At 37.0% G+C, this 17,708-nt stretch overlaps 1 long non-coding RNA gene across 2 annotated transcripts; it reads left to right on the top strand.

The window, feature by feature from the left end:
* Positions 1-1,545: 1,545 nt before the first annotated feature.
* Positions 1,546-14,627, top strand: LOC121070002. 2 transcript variants are annotated; one of them, XR_005819822.1, is made up of 4 exons: positions 1,546-1,716; positions 7,124-7,268; positions 9,952-9,978; positions 14,082-14,627. It is a non-coding gene; the product is annotated as an uncharacterized LOC121070002 (long non-coding RNA). The 2 variants fall into 2 exon arrangements; XR_005819821.1 differs by lacking the exon at positions 9,952-9,978.
* The last annotated feature ends 3,081 nt before the right edge of the window (positions 14,628-17,708 follow it).

Here is a 17,708-nt window from a genome sequence, read left to right as displayed (position 1 = left end):
TTGGTCACATTTAGCTGAAATTGGCTAATATATTCAAAAGCTATTAGAGGAGGACAGACCATAAGATGATACAGAAAATCACACCATTCTACTCTCCACCCCAAATTTTGAGCATGAATGTTATGACCACAAAATGCATCTCCATGTTTGCTGACAGTAACCTAGATCTGTGAAGCAAACACTATGCTAGCCAAATAGGTTACAAAGCTGTTGCAAGCTAATATCCTTCAGCAGAGCAATGTTTTTACTGACATATTCTATAGTTGCATACATACTTCTGCATCTCCAAAATCAGCCTGGATGAATTGGTCTTGCACTGGAAGATGGGGATTGTTTTTCCTTGAAACGGGACTGTAAGAATGTAGTGAAGGTATTATACTGCACAGGCGTTGCTACCATTACTAGCAAATACAAGGCTACAGCTATGATCCAAACACCTGAGTGGAGGTTGATCCCCCTCAGACAAGGTCTTCCCACATTTTGCCATACAGGTGTATTAATTTTTATGTTTTAACAACAATTTGCTAGTACAAAGGAAGTATTACAAATGGCCAGTTTCTTCCTACTTCCTTTAGTAAAAAAAAAAAAAAATCCAGTCTCTTTCTGTTTTGTCAACAGTGAATTGGTTGTGATGGGGAAGACACAGATACAGCATGCAAGCTTAATTTTTCTTGCAGCATAAATCAAAAAATATCCAGGCAGTGAAGTGTTATCCATCTTCTCCAAAGACGATGAGAAGAGGATAATTTAGTTTTCTAGTGGTATACTTTCATATGTTTTGGCAATCTTCCGTCCTTAAAAGGCTAACCTTGGAATTTAGAGCACTAATCAAGATGACCTTTCAGTAAAGGATGTGGAAAAGAAACATTCACATCTGAACTTCAGCCACATAAATTCATTGCTCTTCATTTTTGAAGCTTACCTAGTAATCTCCCTAGATAGAAAGGTAAAAAATCCTGTCATAATTGTCCCAGATCAGACTCAGTCAAAGCTAAAATGCTGTAGCTTCAATAAAGCATCAGGTGATGTATAATGATTCAGACTTACTTACAGTGGCTTTATCTCACAGCAATAAATAATGAAATGCCCTAATATAATAAGGAGCTGGCTTATGTCTGAGGAGCTTGAGCTACCACCCTGGGGGGTTCCAGGTTCATGTCTCTTCCCTGCCACAGACATCCTGCTGTGGTGGAAGGTGACTGACAGCTGGAGAAGGTGATTTATTCAGGTAGGCATCTGGGAAAAAAAGTATCTGCTTGAAAGTTTGTGTTTTGAGGCTTGTTACTGTACATTCTAAAAGGCATTTTGGGCAAATGCTCCATTTAGTTTCTGGAGATGGGAGGAAGACTCAGGGTGAGGCAACAGGCTTGCCTGCAGGAAGAAGGCCCAGGGTAACCACCAGCATTGGCAGGGCCCAGAGGTCACCAAGAGGCCCTGATTGCCCTGAGCAACCTCACCTGGGACCCACACACTCTCTGCCTATAGGTCCGGGGCACTATTTAAGCTCAAGTCTTCTATCACTTTCTTTCCTGAGTCATGGTGTAAGCGTGCTTGCTTCTAGTTCTGCTTAGCTGAGTCTGGGACCCACCATGTAGTTTTGCCTCCTGTGTTGCTCCTGTATGGACCCTGGACATCAGTCATCAGCTTGCAGTGCCTTGGGCTGTCAATGGACCTTGCTTTCAGCACACAACTTGGATGCTGCAGGACTACACTCAGGTCAGTGAGAGCACAGCCTGTGCTGGGCTTGCTCTTAGTTCATGATTCTGCTGCTCCCAGCCCTGTGGAGCAAACCTGCTTGTGCTGTGCCCTGGCACAAGAGCCCTCTTGTACACACCCTGCAGGTACTTTACAGGAGGCAGGGAATATACTTTGAATTTTCCCATGGAGGCTTTTGGACCTGCTGTTTTGAAGCAGTATTAGTACAGAATCTATTTGACTCTTCAGTTTCTTCTTAAATTTAAAAAAAAAAAAAAAATCTAATTTTTTTCTTTTAATTGCAAGGCACTAATTTCCAAGCAGGTCACTGATTTCGTAGGCAGCTTATATGGTGACTGAATATGATGATAGAGTAGCAACTACAAACACTTGCAGAAATCTTCAGTTCTAAAGAACACACAGAAGAAATCCTCTAAAACTTCCAAACTGCTGGAGTAGTTCCACAAAACTGTTTGAGATGAGCACAGCAGTAATTTTACCAACTGCAGCCTATCTTCCTCTCCACAGATTTTGCAGCTGTTACTACTTCTGTAGGTGTTGCTTTGATCAGTAATGTATCAAAGCAAAATTTTGTGTAGTTTTAGGAAACATAATAATAATTTTCTCCCTATATCAGGCATTAGGAAAATTTCTTATTGCTCTATAAAGACAGTGATACTTCCTTGATTGACATAATACTGTCATACCTCTTTGTTTTAGGTAGTTGTCAGGAAAAAAAGTTAACTAAATACTTTCTACAACTTTAACTATCCCTCAGCAAAGGAATATTCTGCTGAATTAATCAGACTGTCTACAAATCAAGCTTTGTCTCACAGTAGACAAAAGTTTTAAAGGGCGCAACTCTAGAGTAGACACTAACTACACTGCCTTCAGTTTGAGTTAGAATAGAACAGTTTGCTTAGAAGGAACCTTCAAACGTTATCTAGTCCAAATGCCTGACTACTTCAAGGGGATAACCAAAAGTTAAAGAACATAATAATATGCTTTATAATAATGAGGGCGTTATCCAAATGCCTCTCAAACACTGACAGGCATGGGGCATCAACCACCTCTTTATGAAGCTTGCTTTTTACTGTGAGGGTGGTCTAACACTGGAAATTTTTCCTGATATCTGATCTGAACCTCCCCTGGTGCAGCTTTGTGATATTCCCATGCATTCTGTCTTTGGTTACCAGGGAGTAGAGACCAGCACACCCCTCTCCACTTTATTTCATAAAGGCCCTAAAACATATCTTTCATCATATTTTGCTTGCATATATTTTTCAGGATAATCCATTTATAATATTGTAAGGTTAAGTTATAAAACTTCAATTTTGTGCTAAGGTAGCAATCTACTGGTGATTACATTTTCAACATGATAATGGGATTCTAAGAATAATTTTGTGTAGGATTTCTGATATTTGAAAGGATAGATATGCACAGTTCAGCTCTCTACACTGCGCAAGAGGTGTTCTGCTTCAAATGAATCATGAAAATAAACTTTGGTGCACAGTGCTTTGCACTGAAAAACATGGAAGCATATTTTTTAAAGCAATATTGCACACATACTCTGCTGTGTGTGCTGTAGGGGCAGAGCTCTTCAAATTCATCAGACTTCAATGCAGAATAGTAATTCTTAAATGTTAAGAAAGTTGCATAGATCATGACTTTCAACTACTCTTCAAAAAAGAATACTTCTGTAAAGATAACAAATAACGTCCCACCCAAAAGCAGACCATTTCTCCACTGCTTCTAAGCTAGTGTGGGTGTAGCAGAAAATGTAGGAGACAACCAGTTGTCTAGCGGGATTCACTTGAAAACTCCACAGTTCTCTGACTCAACCAGACAGCAACTCAGAAGTGTAGTGAAGGAGCTCTGTAAACTGTGTGGTCTTGTCTGCTGGAGTAGGAATCATAATCCAGCTGGATACAGAAGATATGTAAAGTCATCTTTTAAGCCCCAAAGGAAAGAAGTTCAAGATACTTCCTAGTTTTCTCTTTAACATTTGCCAATGGCATAGCTTTCTGATAGTCTTGTATATCTTATTCTTACTTGAGCTATGCATTATATATGAAGAAAAGGTGTTTACCAGGAGACTTTGGATTCCAGGAGGCAATAGGTGCCTAAATGTGAGATGAGTGCTTCATGAAACACCTAACATGTCAATAATTCAGACTGCCAAACTATAGGTTTCTCAAGACTTGCTAGTTCCCATCTATACCATGCCATGTGAAAACTACTCCAAAGCAGAGCCATGCTCCAAAGAACTTAGCCCAAAAATACATAAGTGTCACAGCAGCTGCTGGAGGCTTTAAAAACCAAAATTCTCATAGGTTTTGGCTTAGGACAAAATTTGATTTTTAGAGTAGCTTGGCGTTTTTTCCATATGGTGTTCATCTATATGGGAAATATAATATGCTTTTCATTAATTTCGATCAATGAAATATGTTTTGGGCAATAGCTCTCAGTAGACTGGAGATGGAATCACTTGTTTGGAAGGTGGCCAGTCTTTAAAAAAAGAAAAGCTTTCTCTCTCTACATTTTAGCTGATGGATGCTGGTGAAGCATTTTAGCCACGTGAACAGCTCTCATATTACTTTTCCTCTTGGTTCTCGGAAATGTGTAGTAATGAAGCCTGCATGAGATCAATCTCATAATTATAGCTGTCACCACAGTCTTCCCCCTTCCCTGGATATTTTAGACCATAATCCACAAAGCCAAAAGTATCTCTAAGGCTAAATAAGACCACTACTGATTGTATTAAACAAACTACTTAGTAACTACCAAATAAAAGGGTCTTTGAAGCAAAAGAGCTCAGGTGTGTCTAAAAAAAAAAAATCTAGATGAACACAGCCCTATGATTAATTATAGTTTATTTCCATGTATTTTATGCTTGAGTTCTGATCTGGAGATTCAGATCTTAAAACCTAATTTGAAAGAACACTACTGCAGAATAATTGGTGAGGAGTGGTATAAAATGAGGTACTCTAGGAACAAAATAAAAGTTGAAGCATTATACAAGAGTTAATTCCTCTCCAGTCAGATATGTGGTCTGAGCAGATTTTTCTGGTTGAACACTACCAAAATCATGACAAACATGACACCACCAGCTAAACAGAATTGTGTAATTTAGCATATGTAGCATTGTTTTTCCATACAGAATGAAGTGCCAGTTTTTATTTACCACTCAAATATTATAAATTCTTTATAAATTATAAATATTTAGGTTTCAGATTTAAAGTGTAGTTTGTCAATCATTCTTAATATTAGCTACATTGTGCTAGTACTGTAATAAGCATATAGCAAAAAAATAGACTACACCTGCATCAAAGGTTTGAGTCCAGACTGACAACAGAAACATGGATAAATGTAAATTATTAGGAGGAGTTTACAGAAAAATCAGTTTTCTTGTTTAGTAGATATTTATAATATTCTTGTCTATCCGATATTTTAGATACAAGAAAATATCCCGGCTGTAGTGAGTTTTACTTAAGTGTCCTTTATTCAGGACAGGCAGTCTAAATGTTGCTTCAAGCAATTTATGACCTCTGTTCTGTCTGAGCAACTATAAACAGAATCACCTAGAGCTGAATGGATAATTTATGTATATTTTTATATTATTCAATGCAAACCTGCCAGGAAAGACCAGATGAAAATTTCTGGTCTTCTTTTTCTTCTGTTTCTCTTAATGTGGACACTGCTGAATTAAAAATTTAATAGGTAGGAGCATGCTTCTATATAGCATGTAAAGAAATTACTAGACTACTTGCAAAACAGTAAAAAAAAAATAAAAAATGCTTGAAGTTGAAGGAGGTTCTAAATCAACACAAGTAATGCAGGCTAATTTCATGTGAGACAAGAACTGTACATAGCAGTAACAAGTTTTTTTATCAGACAAACTGTCTTTCATGCAAATTCTTCTTCAGGTCTGAGACAGCAGTAACAGACCTGAGAGCTAAATACATGTCAATTACTTGCAGGCTAAGTAGGTACATGTTGGTCAGCTTACCTCTGAAAGAACCCTAATGGCAATGAGCTCAGGTAGAGGGGTATGAAATTGTATGAGTAGATGAAAGACAATGAACTTGCACTTATGTACTTAACAGTAATAGAGGAAGTAGGATGGTGGTTAGGAGTTTGGTAAGGTACCACAAATGTTTTGATATGCTTCAGATGGCTTATTCTCTCGTGTTGGGTCCCATCTAAACCTTCTTTAGCTGCAAATCTTTTTTATGGGTTTATATAATTTCCAGTAAAACATTGCTAGACTAATGTCTTACAATTTCTACAAGAATATAGGCTTGAATGTTTAGACACAGAGATACTTGAAGTACATGCTTAGAATACTGTAATAAATCTTAAAAAAAAAAAAAAAGCATCCTGTGGCTGTTTACATACAGTATTTAGGAATAGCTTGTGTATCACAGGATTGAAAGTAGAAGAGACACCGGAAATAATACACAATGTCATATAATGGCGTAGTTTTGTGTTCTCTGAAGCTAATGACAAAGCTTTTTGTTCACGTGCAGGATTAGGTTTTAAAAAAGCATCAGTAAGAACAACAATATTCTCTAAATATTTTAGATAATGTCAGCTCACATAAGGTAAGCATGTAACTGTCAAGACAATTTTGCAATTTTAAAGGGATATAGGATTCTTTTATGAATTATCATTGCAAGGTTACATCTTAGTCTTTTTAGACACTGCAGATGCTATAAGATTCTACCTAAAAATGTCATCTTTCAATTGTAATCTCAAATGCTTCAGGCCAGTCACATCATTTATTTTATGATGCTTCTTTCTCACTTGAGTCATCTTGTTTGCATATTTAAGGAAGCATATTGTGCTTTGAATATAAAATTCTTTAATGCATATAGAAGTTACAGACAGGGAAGACTTATGTTTTTACTCAATGCAGTTTTAGTTGCGTTCAGTTGAAAAGTAGACTTAAGAGACTAACAGGAAGCTCCAAACTCTTTAATGAAACATGATTATATTGAATTTACATCTTTGTGCATGTAGATTGATATGAGAAATATTACCACCATAAAAGAGAGATATACTTTATTCCTAACAGGAAAATATTGATGTAGTAAGTGATTTATACTTTGGATAATAGAGTTGATTTCCTAGAGAAACCAAGTTAAGTTGTGACTTGGGATTTGTGCAGATGCTAAGTTCTGGGAATTGCATAAATATATAGTTGTAAATATATATCTATGTTTATTGTTCTAAATGTAAATGATTAGCCTAGATGAAATTAAATGAAAGGCTTTTCATTTATGAGACCAAAACACGAACTCTTGAGTAATACATACGCTACATGAGTATGTAACATTCACAGTAACATATGACTAGCAGGATTGTAAAATGGCTTTTCATGGCTTGTGGATTTTGTACTTAGAGGTAAAATTTTTTCATGTACCAGTCGCAACTGTGCTTGCTGAACCTATTCACCCAGCAATGAATACTCCAGATGACCTCAATCTCAAAGGCTCTCCAGGAGAAAGAAGACCAAAATGGCATGACTAACCTGATCTGAAAGGCAAGGTCTGTCTGTGCTTGTAAACACGGTATGTTACAGAGTAAACCCACATTCTCTTAACTGAAGTAATGTGGATTACTAAAGCTGAAAGACAACCAGTTGTTTCCCCATGCACACCAGCAGAGTTAAAGAATTTTCAGGCTCAAGGAGGCCAGGCAAAGAGAGGTGAGTACAATGCAGCACCAGTGACACATTCTCCTAGGAAGAGTGGTTGACGACAAAACAAGTTCTGTGGGCAGTGTTGGTAATAATCTGCTTTCCCGTGGAAGCACTGCACGTCTGCCAGTTGTAGAGGCAGAAAATGACTGAACTTAGCCAAAGAGGACCTTTGGGTCCACTGGAATCTGCAGATAAATACTATGTGCACCTTATCAGGAATACCACACCATGTGGGCCACTACCCAAGGATGAAAGATGTCAAGAAAAAATGGTGGAATAGGTGGAAGGGTGTAGCAAGCAGAGGATTGCCAGGCCCTGGTGATGGGCCAAAAGCCCAAACAGCTAGAGCAGTGCTTCTTCCCATTGACTACAGTCTTTTTTTTCTCCTCCTTGGGAGTGCCAAGATAAACATAGGATTGACCAACTGAAAGGTGGAAAGAAATCTTGGTGCAGCACTCTTTTTGTATGCAAGGGGTGTGTGGCGGGGAGAAGACACAACAAAACAGACATGCTTAAGATGGTCACAAGACAGTCATACTGTTTCTTACAAACAAACCATCACTTTTGTCACTTTTGTCTAGTGAGTGTCTTTAAAAAATAATTTTTCAAGTTACCTTTGTGTTCATACCTTCTCATTCATGTTACTGATTTGCAGATTAATTTCTTATCTATATTAGTAAAAAGGAATGTTTTAGTGCAAACATCATTTGGGGGTTACCTGAGAAAAGTAAACTTAATTGATATAAATTGTTGCTTCCGTGATGGGGGGGGGGGGGGGGGGGACAACTAATGAGAAGTGTGGCTAATCATTCTTTGTTACTGTACCACCACATCTGCCCTGACATCTGCCCTGTATACTTTGTAAGAATGTTTTTCAAATGTTGTATGCTACATTGTACATTTGTACAATGTTTGAACTTTTTCCCCGCTTCATTTTCCTTCTATTACTACTACATGAGGCATTTGATATTGTTTCCCTTATTTGTTACTGTGCAAAAACACTTTCCCTTAGGAAGACTTCCCAAAGCGCAAAACCTGAGAAGCATATTTAAAAAGATGTTTGCTGTCATGAAATTTGTAAGTTTCTCATTGCTTTTGAAAACAAAGCCCTATTCTTCACAAGCAACCAAACCAATTAGTTTGACTACATTATCTCTTTAGTATTGACCCGAGGAAGCATGTGACTGAGGCATCCCTGAAAGAGGAGTTAATGTTGCAGAGTATCTTCAGCCGCAGTATTTTCTTTGTTCTTTAGCCAACGGTTTTCAGGAATAGTTCTTCCAATCACTAGGGAAAAATCAGCACAGACATATTTATCTGTGTACAGTATATACATAAAGTACATAATAGAGCCAAGGAATATGAGAGCACTGATTACTTAAAATTTTATCCTTCAGATTACAGACATGAATTAGACAGAAATCCGCTATAATAAACAAGGCATGTGTGGTGTTAGCAGTTAGCAAAGAGCGTCATGCTTCCCAGTTTCTAGAGAACAGATGTGCATAGCATTTAGCAGTCATATTTGACAACATTTCAAGTTAAAGGAGTAAATTTGCATGAAAATTTAACCAGCTTTCCCCATCTCCTCTGACTTAGACATGGCTTATCTAGCTCAGAGATCAGATACACAGGGGGAGATGTGAAAGGAGATGCCTGCAGTATGGCTGCTAGCCTTTGTGGAGAGCTCTGAAGCTCTGCACCCAGCAATTCTCTTTCTCCAAAATGAATTTTCCCTGAAAATATAAAATTTTGATGGGGAAAGTGGAACCCAGGAATGCAAGGAGATGAGCAAAGGAAATCTTTGCTGTATAAACACTGCTCAGTTCAGTCCTTCAACAGAGAGCTCTTAAGAACTGTGGCCTGCCCTCAGCTGAGCAGACCCATCGTGTACACTGTGAAGTGTTTCAACATTTTTTATCTAAAATGAGTTACTTTGAGTAAGAAACCAGAAGTTTAAAGCTGAGATGGGGTTAGGTTATCCTCAGGAAAGTGTTTCTGATGGACATGAACAAAAGCAGGGAATCACAGCAGTGACAGTACTGCAGTAGAAAATTTCAAACAATTACTGCCCGTTACTTTTACCAACAGACAGTTGTATAACCTACAAGTCTATAGGTGCACATCCATTCAAATCAGTGAATAAGCATGAAGCATACAGTGTGTGACTCAGGATGTGGTGGGAAGGTGTTCTGCTACCAGTATCCAAAAGACTGCACTTAATTTCCAACCGGCCTTTGAGCTGCAGTGGAAAGGCTGCATGCAACAAAGAGAAAGGCTTGCTTTCTAAGCTGGACCGCTGAGAAGGTGCTGAGGCGAGAGGTCAGAGGGCTTTTCTACCATTTTGCTTCAACAGAGGAAAAATTCAATACAAAATACGTCCCAAAGAGAGTTCAGATGGTAGCATGTGAAAAACAATTTTAAAGTGAACTGCAAAACAGTGGAAAGCATACACCAACCCTTTTTGTCACCAGAACCAAGAGAGGTTTCAGCTATCACCACCCATGGGGAGGTGTCTCCCTTCCTGGAACAGATTTTTTTTATATTTTTAGGTGATCTCAGACTGGCCATTTTAAGCGGTGAGTTAAGTGTGGTTCAGTGTTGTGTATGCTGCAGAAAGCCCTATATGAAATCCCCTATTCTTTCATGTGTTTTCAAATGCCAGTTGAATGTTAATCAAGGTATAATCTTCCAGCTTGTCCTAGTAAAGGAAGATTTTTTTAATTAATTTATGTCTTTAAAAATGATCTAGATTGCTAAATACATGGTAATATTTTAATTAGTGAGGAAAAAATAACATAATTCAAGCAAATCAGGATTTCAGTCTTTCAATGTGTTTACATTAAGGAAGTGGAACATAAACAACCCATGCCAAATCACTATTGATGGAAGACCAAAGTTGTTACTGTTCTGAATTGACTTCAGTTTGTTGTTACATACCCAGAAAACAAACAAAAGTAATAAAGAGGACTTGGAAAAATAAAAAGTTAGGCAGCAGATAGATATAGGTCTTAAAGTTCAGTGATTGCCTGCAAATTGTGTTCGAACTTGCACTGACATCTCATAAAAAGTTAAAAGTTTCACAGAATATCTTTTGGGCTGTATCATATCTGATGAAATACTAGGGCTTCTTGCTTTATTGAAAATAACTAGTCAGGTTATCTTTAGGACAGTCTAAGACACACTGTCTAAACTGAATCCTTATCCAAGTGGAAATTCAGTATAACATCTTTTGTTTGATTACAACTAAACATGTTTCAAGAGTGGAAGCAAAATCAGCTTTGAGTGGACAGATTTACTTGCTTACTTTAGGAAGAAGATTGTGTTTAGATTAGGTTTGACTGGCAATGCTGCTTTCTAGTCAGGAAAAATCTTTAAAGGAATAGTTATAATTCTTTATGGATGCAGCCCTAACTCTTCATTTTCTTCACAATCCCAAGGAAGTCCACATTATCCTTACTGTAGAATTACTTCATGTTTGTATCTCCTTCAGCTGAAGAATGGGACACTTTGTGGTCCAAGTGCACTGAGTGTCTTAATAACCAAAATGATTCCCACAGATCCAGACATGGATTACTTTATGGGAGATGTTCTTGCACTCTCTTTTAAAAGCATTTTTAAAAGCTATGTAGATCAAAGCAATATTCTCTAGTGCTGGTTGAATTATTTCCACTAAACAATTTTACTGACATATTTAGTCACTTTTTCTGTTTATAGATTATTTTCAGACAATTTATCATCAGTGTACATAATTTTAAATCATTCAGACTATGGTTTATAAAAATGTTTTGATCTAAAGCTTTGCCATTCCAGTTTGCTTCAACTGCTTTTTACCTGGCATATAGAATATATGAAATTTAGTATAAAAGTGGTATAACTGGTAGTTTTATCTCCCTGTTATTCTCTGATTGCAAACCTAGAGGAGCCTTTGAGTTGAGCAGGTAGTTTTTGTGTGTAAATTCTGTTCCTCAGTTTCTGCTAAAAATACTCTGCAAAGTTTTGTGTAAGCGTTTGTTGGAAGAAAATTTGTTTATACTGCAGCAACACAACACAGTTGGCTTCGTCTTGACATCTGTGTGTTTCTCTTCAGGTTTCATTTATCTTTGTACTTCTCTTGTACCTGTCCTCTACTCTACCTGCAGCATGTTTCTCAGATCTGCATGCTTTGTGTTCAGATGATGGTTTGATGAATGTCTCAGATGACTTACAATGAATTATGAGACAGTTACTTTTAGGCTTTCTTGAAAATGCAAATGAAAGAGTGAAAAATAAAAACTCAGAGTAAATCTGAAAGAAGAGGGATTTACTTTTGGTGTGTGAGATTGCTTAAAGTATCATTTAGCAGATTTTGCTATCCTCCTTTGTAGAGATTATTTGAAATTAATTGCTGCTACTAGAAAATAAATTGCAGTGCTGAAAAAGATGCCATGCACATTTTAATTACAACATTGGACATGGCTGAATAATTTAAGAGGTTTTGAGACTAAAGAAACTTAACTTTCTCTCCTTCTCATATATATGTAGAAGGAAAGAGATAATGAGAGAAATCCAAGAATGAATTACTTCACATGTGAAAGCCCAAATGCCTATTTAAACTCTGAACAATAATAACAAATAGAGGTACATAATATTATTTTCCAAGTACTGAGTCTTGTTTTACAGATTGATCTCTCGTTTTAATCCCCCTTAGATTTTTCTAAGTGCTCTAGATAATCTGATATAATAAACACATTTCCTTTGAAAACAAGGTGACACTGCAGCCATTTGATCACTGCTCTATGAATTCAATTTTCTACAGAATCCAAGAAAATTTATTTTCCAATAATTTTCCTCAGGGTTTCTTCCTGCTCTGTGAGAACCTGACACACTGTCTTAATCAAACTATATGACTGGTTCCCAGAGTAGGTCCTGGGAGGTGTAGAAAACCAAGGCTGTGCTTGCAGAGGATCTACTCCTTTGCCTCCAAGCTATTGTGATCCCTTATGCTGGTTTGAGCATTGATGAGTTGTTGGGTTTGTTTTTTCTCCTTTCCTTGTGGTTTAATCTGAATAATCCAGTCAAAAATAGTACATTTGTTTTCCAAGGCAAAGACTGTAGATATTGAAAAATTCCCAAATGTTCATGAACACACTTACTGTGGTCCAAGCCATAGAAGTGTCTTCAATTGTTTGTTGCTTCTCCACCAGCACAAAGTTTCCCCCAGCAATCTTAAAAAATGAAACAGGCTCTGAGGCTGTACTGGCCCTTTCTGTGGAGGCAACATGAAGCCCATTTAGTAATACTCATTGTCTGCTACTTAGAAAAAAGGGGATCATCATAATGAGGTTTCAGGTCAACCAGGGTTGCTCACAGACACCTACTGAACAGGTGTTTCATTGCCTGCTTTTAAATACAATTACGAGGATTTTTCGGTGTTGCTGACAATTGACTCTGGAAATGGCAGAACAGAATTCTGAGTAAAAAGAATAACCCTTAATATTTTTTTCAATACAAAGGCAACTATGAAATGTTGAGGGGAAAAAAAAAAGAGCATACTTATTCCATCCTGCAATGGAGTTGTACACAAAAAGTACTTAGGATACCTGGAACAGAGGGGGAACACAGTGGTAGGAAAGTAGGCTTTCTGTAGAGGAAATGGAGGAGTGGGCTGCCTAGAGCCACCTTATAGGAAAAGCAGGACACAGGGCTGTGTTCGCACTGAGATGCTACGGTCAGGAGTGTAAGCACATTCAGGCTTCAATGTATGGCTATATTGCTGGGTCTGCAACTATTCTAGCTGAGCTTACCCAGACTTTTTTCACACTGTAGAAATGATGGTCCTTAATTCTGCATTAGCATCACAATTTAGAAATAAAAGCACATAGTCCTGCAACACTCGGTATCGTTTTCTTATGTGGGTGTTCAGCTTTACCTCCACTACCCATCCTTTTCTCCAAAGAATATCGTCTTCCTGCCCACCTTCCTGTCAGGAGAGTGATTTTGCCATTAGCAAGTGCTCCAGTGCTCTTCTATTCTGGCTTTTCTGCCCAGTGAGTTGTAGCTATTCTTCCTACACAACAGTACACTTTCAGTGGCAGAACAGAGAACATTATAGGTGACTAGATCTGTAAGCGATTCTAGTTCTTAATGTTAGTTGTTGCTAATGGTGATAGTTCTAATAACTTCAGCCTAGAAACTAAGATGACCCTTTATTATTATTATTTTGAGTGATAATTCACTGTGCCATTAAATAAACATTTAACTATATTGATCATACTTGAACAATTATAATCTACTGACGCATGCTTTCTTAAAGTATTCAGATTATGAATTCATACAGATTAGAATTTGAAATCTCTTCCTTTTCCCACTTAGATGATAGAACCTTCTTAACTTTATCATTTTATTCTAAAATGGGCAAGACACTGTTCTCTCTAAATTATAAGGAATATGCTTTTGAGTACTGTAGACAAATGTCAATATAGGAATACTCCCAGCTATTTTTAGAAATTTTGTTCTACCTAACTGTTTAGTCTTGTCTCTTAAGAATACTGGAGGCAAAACCGTTCTACAAAGTAATCCCCAATTTCTTAACAAAGACTTCTTACTTTACTTTTTTTCAGTGTTAGAGAACAAAATATGTAGCAGAGTGCTTAAAATAGGCTCTTTAAATTGATTTTTATTTATCATTTTTTTCATCCAGCTTTAGTGATTAGAGAGGTGCCATGACAACAGAATTTGCTTCACGTGTTGCGTCACATTGAACCACAAGGGACTTAGATGATTATTCAGGACAACCTAAGACGACTCTACACAACTTCCAGTGAAAAATACTGTTGGATTTATTGTTTTAAGGCTAAATTATTGGAGTAATAAAAGATATATAAAAAGATAACAAATGCCATGAAGCCACTATATTTTATATAGAAAACAAAACATTTGTTACAGTTGTAATCTCCCATGCTTCAAAGAATATATCTTGGTCCAACTTCCACTGAAATTATTTTGTATGAATTCAAAGAATCATTGAGCTGTATTTACCCAGTTTTGTAAACTAGATTCCTTCCTAGGATCCCTCAATCCCGTGTACAAATGTATTGAATTTCAAAGAATTTAGAGGATTTAATACTCAGTTCTAGTTTCACTAACAACAACTTTTTCCTCTAACTTAAATGCACACTGATCCACGGTTTGAAGAACTGAAAATCTCTCTCTGCATGTGGTGGTTTGCTTTCAACTGCTCTTATAATAAATTTAAAATTACTCAGTAACTTGTGTCACAGAAAAAAAAAATCATTTAGAAGTAAAGCTAGTTTAATGGGCTGATTTCCATTTTCCAAGTGATGAATTTGTGCATCTTGTTCAGCATGTTGGTTTTATAACCAGTTTCAACAGCATGGTGTTGCTCATTTGTCCCATTAATCTGTCTAGGGACAAGTAAGGGCAGGTCATGTCCTGCTGTAACTGGAAGCCCAAGTCAACAGGCTTGTGGGCAGGGCAGAACTCATGTCTTCTGTCTGTGGATGTAGGGTGGACCACTGTCATGGTCATGTTATTTTCCATAAATGCTTCAACTGCTATTAACAATTCAGCCCTGAGCTGTCCTCAAATATGCCTGTATTAATCCTGTTGGTATAAATGGGATAGTCATTTGAATGAATCATCGTTCAAAATGAGCTATACATTGCTTAGAGATGCTGATATCCATTATCTATAATTATTAGATGCACCTGTGGCTTCAAGACATTTCTAAATTTAAGTTCTCTATTCGCTTTTTAAATAGCCTCAAATGATGCCTTTCTCTTTTGTTTTAACCAATGAGCCTCACGTGTTCTCAAGTGCTTTTACATTATATTTGGCTGATGCAACAGCATAATATGGTTCCTCTGGAAGAATCAGTGACAGCAAGTAGGGCATACTGTTACCAGGGAAATGAAGCATTCACTATTCAGTTGCTTAGATGGCCTGTATAATAGATAGTTCACTGAGCATTTGATTTGCATCTATAAAAATCACTGATGAATATGATAGCATTATTAATAAGATGTCCACACTTATTCAGGTCATTACAAATACCACATTAAAATTGACAGTGTTTCCAATACTGTTGCAGGATTCACTTGTATGTGCCTCAGAGTTGGCAGACCTTGATGCAAGATTGGAAATCAATGACTGCTTCAATGAAGTTCTGTCTGTGTATACAAGAGAAGAAAAAAATCAAGCATTCCAAGAATTAACACACAAAATATTACCTTTTCAAACGTAATTATCCACCTTTTTGGTTGGTTGGTTTTGTGTGTGTGTTGGGAGTGTTTAGATATACCACAGACCTAAAAAACATAGCAGAGCTCAATAGATCTTGTTAGCTTTATTTTATATGAACACTATTTTTTCCCTTTAAAAGTCACCTAGGAAAAAGTTCTGATTTACTGAAAAAATTATTAGTTTATATATGTATATTTTGCCAGTAGAAAAAGTAGATCTTTCCATTCATTTTAAAGGATTTGGATAATTTTCCGCCTATACACCTCCAATATTTTTTCATGGTAAAAATCATCATTGTGCTTGTATTTCTAGCTCTATAAGCCACCTATTTGCAGACAGTTTATAACGCTATTGTTACACCTGTGTCTTGAGCTGAAAGAAGAAAAGACAGCTTGCACACAATACATGATATACAGACAAAAGAAAGATCATGAGCAAGGTTTTATTCTCTTACAGAAAGTGCTCTGGATGCTTTACTGTCCAGGCAGGTCCAGATCACCAGCACAGTAAGCCTCCAGAAAGCCATTAGAGTGCGTGATCTGCTGTTTGTGTTTAAATTCTGCTGCTGTCCTACCTTACTGTTGTGGGAGCAGAAAGCAAGGCTTTCAGAAGCATTTAGTAAATGCATGAATGCATTGATGAATACCTCTCTAAAGAGACTCTTAAAATACTGAATGGGAGTTTCCTGTTAAACACATAGTCAAAGCAGTGAGATAACCTGGCATATTGGTAAGAAGCCAAGTCAGTCTACAAATAATCCACTCCCAACCCTCCATTCATTTTATCCTCCTGTGTAAAATCTAAAAATTAGTTATGCCAGGTGTGCATTGCACTCTACCCTCTTTTTGAGCATCCTTCTGTCAGGCTTCACTATTTAAAAACTCATTTCTGAGAGCAGAGGACCCCTGTTGCTGCACTGGGTGGATGTAGCACACTGTGGTTGGGATCAATCTGAAAATCCCATCCCCTCATGCCAATGCATCCATGTGAAACAGAAAACTTGGGTTATTATTGCATCACTTCATCAATAAGTCCTTCATTGTCTCTGAAAAAGCTAAATTCCTCTTTCAAACTTCAAAATCATTTTGATGTCACAAATAGGAATGGAAATTGGTATTTAAGTAAATTGATATTTTCCTGCATAAAGAGAACTATAAAACCAACTTCCACAGCAGTTACAACCTTCAGAGTTGAATCAATAGATGAAATGTGTAACTGAAATATTTTAAAAGTTGGAACAGCTCTAAAACCCTTTACTTCCTGCAAAAGGAAGACATGAAAATGCCACAGACTAATCAATTCTGTATGGTTTCTGAACAGCAGCTAATAAAAACAGATATATTTTTAAACATCTATCTCCTTTTCACAAGCAGTCTTTAATCTTACCTCATAAAAACGATAATCTTTAATAGCTAAAGAAATCGAGGTAGGTTATGCACTGCCAGGAACCTGTTAGGAAATCCTAACTGCTATATAGGCCTCTCAATCAAGTTCAGGGTTTGTAAAGCAGAGTACAAACTTAAATCTAAAATTGCCATAAACAATTTATATCAATAAGTCATGTAAGTTTCCTGCTAAAGGTTTCATTTAAATATAGATTGAACTAAGAACTGAAGCACAGCATATTCATGCAGAAAAACTGTGTACTGAGTAGTTATACAAAACAAACAAATTCCAATTTCCTCTGTAATGTTTTGTTACCTATAGCTATAGCCATTGAAGAAAGCCTGGTGAGCAATAAAGGACATTATACAGCCTCATCAATCTTGAAGAACGATGAAGAACTTCATTAACCATATATCTTCAACTCCAATACATAACAGTCCACTGGCTGGAGGTTTGAAACAGAGATGGAAACAAGTACACACCATATCAGCAGGCTGATAATCATGAGCCTCCAGGTTTTTTCCACAGCAAAATCCTCAATATCAGAATTCTTGGAGTTCAATTTTGTTTCCAACTCCATTATAGCCTGGAAAGATTTTTTAATTGTTCATTGAATCTGAGGGGGAGATGGATTGCATTTGCACAAATGCCATATTAAATGGTTGACTTGACAACAAAA

Source organism: Cygnus olor, chromosome 4 (assembly GCF_009769625.2).
Source record: "Cygnus olor isolate bCygOlo1 chromosome 4, bCygOlo1.pri.v2, whole genome shotgun sequence".
Lineage (NCBI taxonomy): Eukaryota > Metazoa > Chordata > Aves > Anseriformes > Anatidae > Cygnus > Cygnus olor.
The sequence above is the reverse complement of the archived record's forward strand: the minus strand, read 5'-3'. Positions and strand labels throughout refer to the sequence as shown.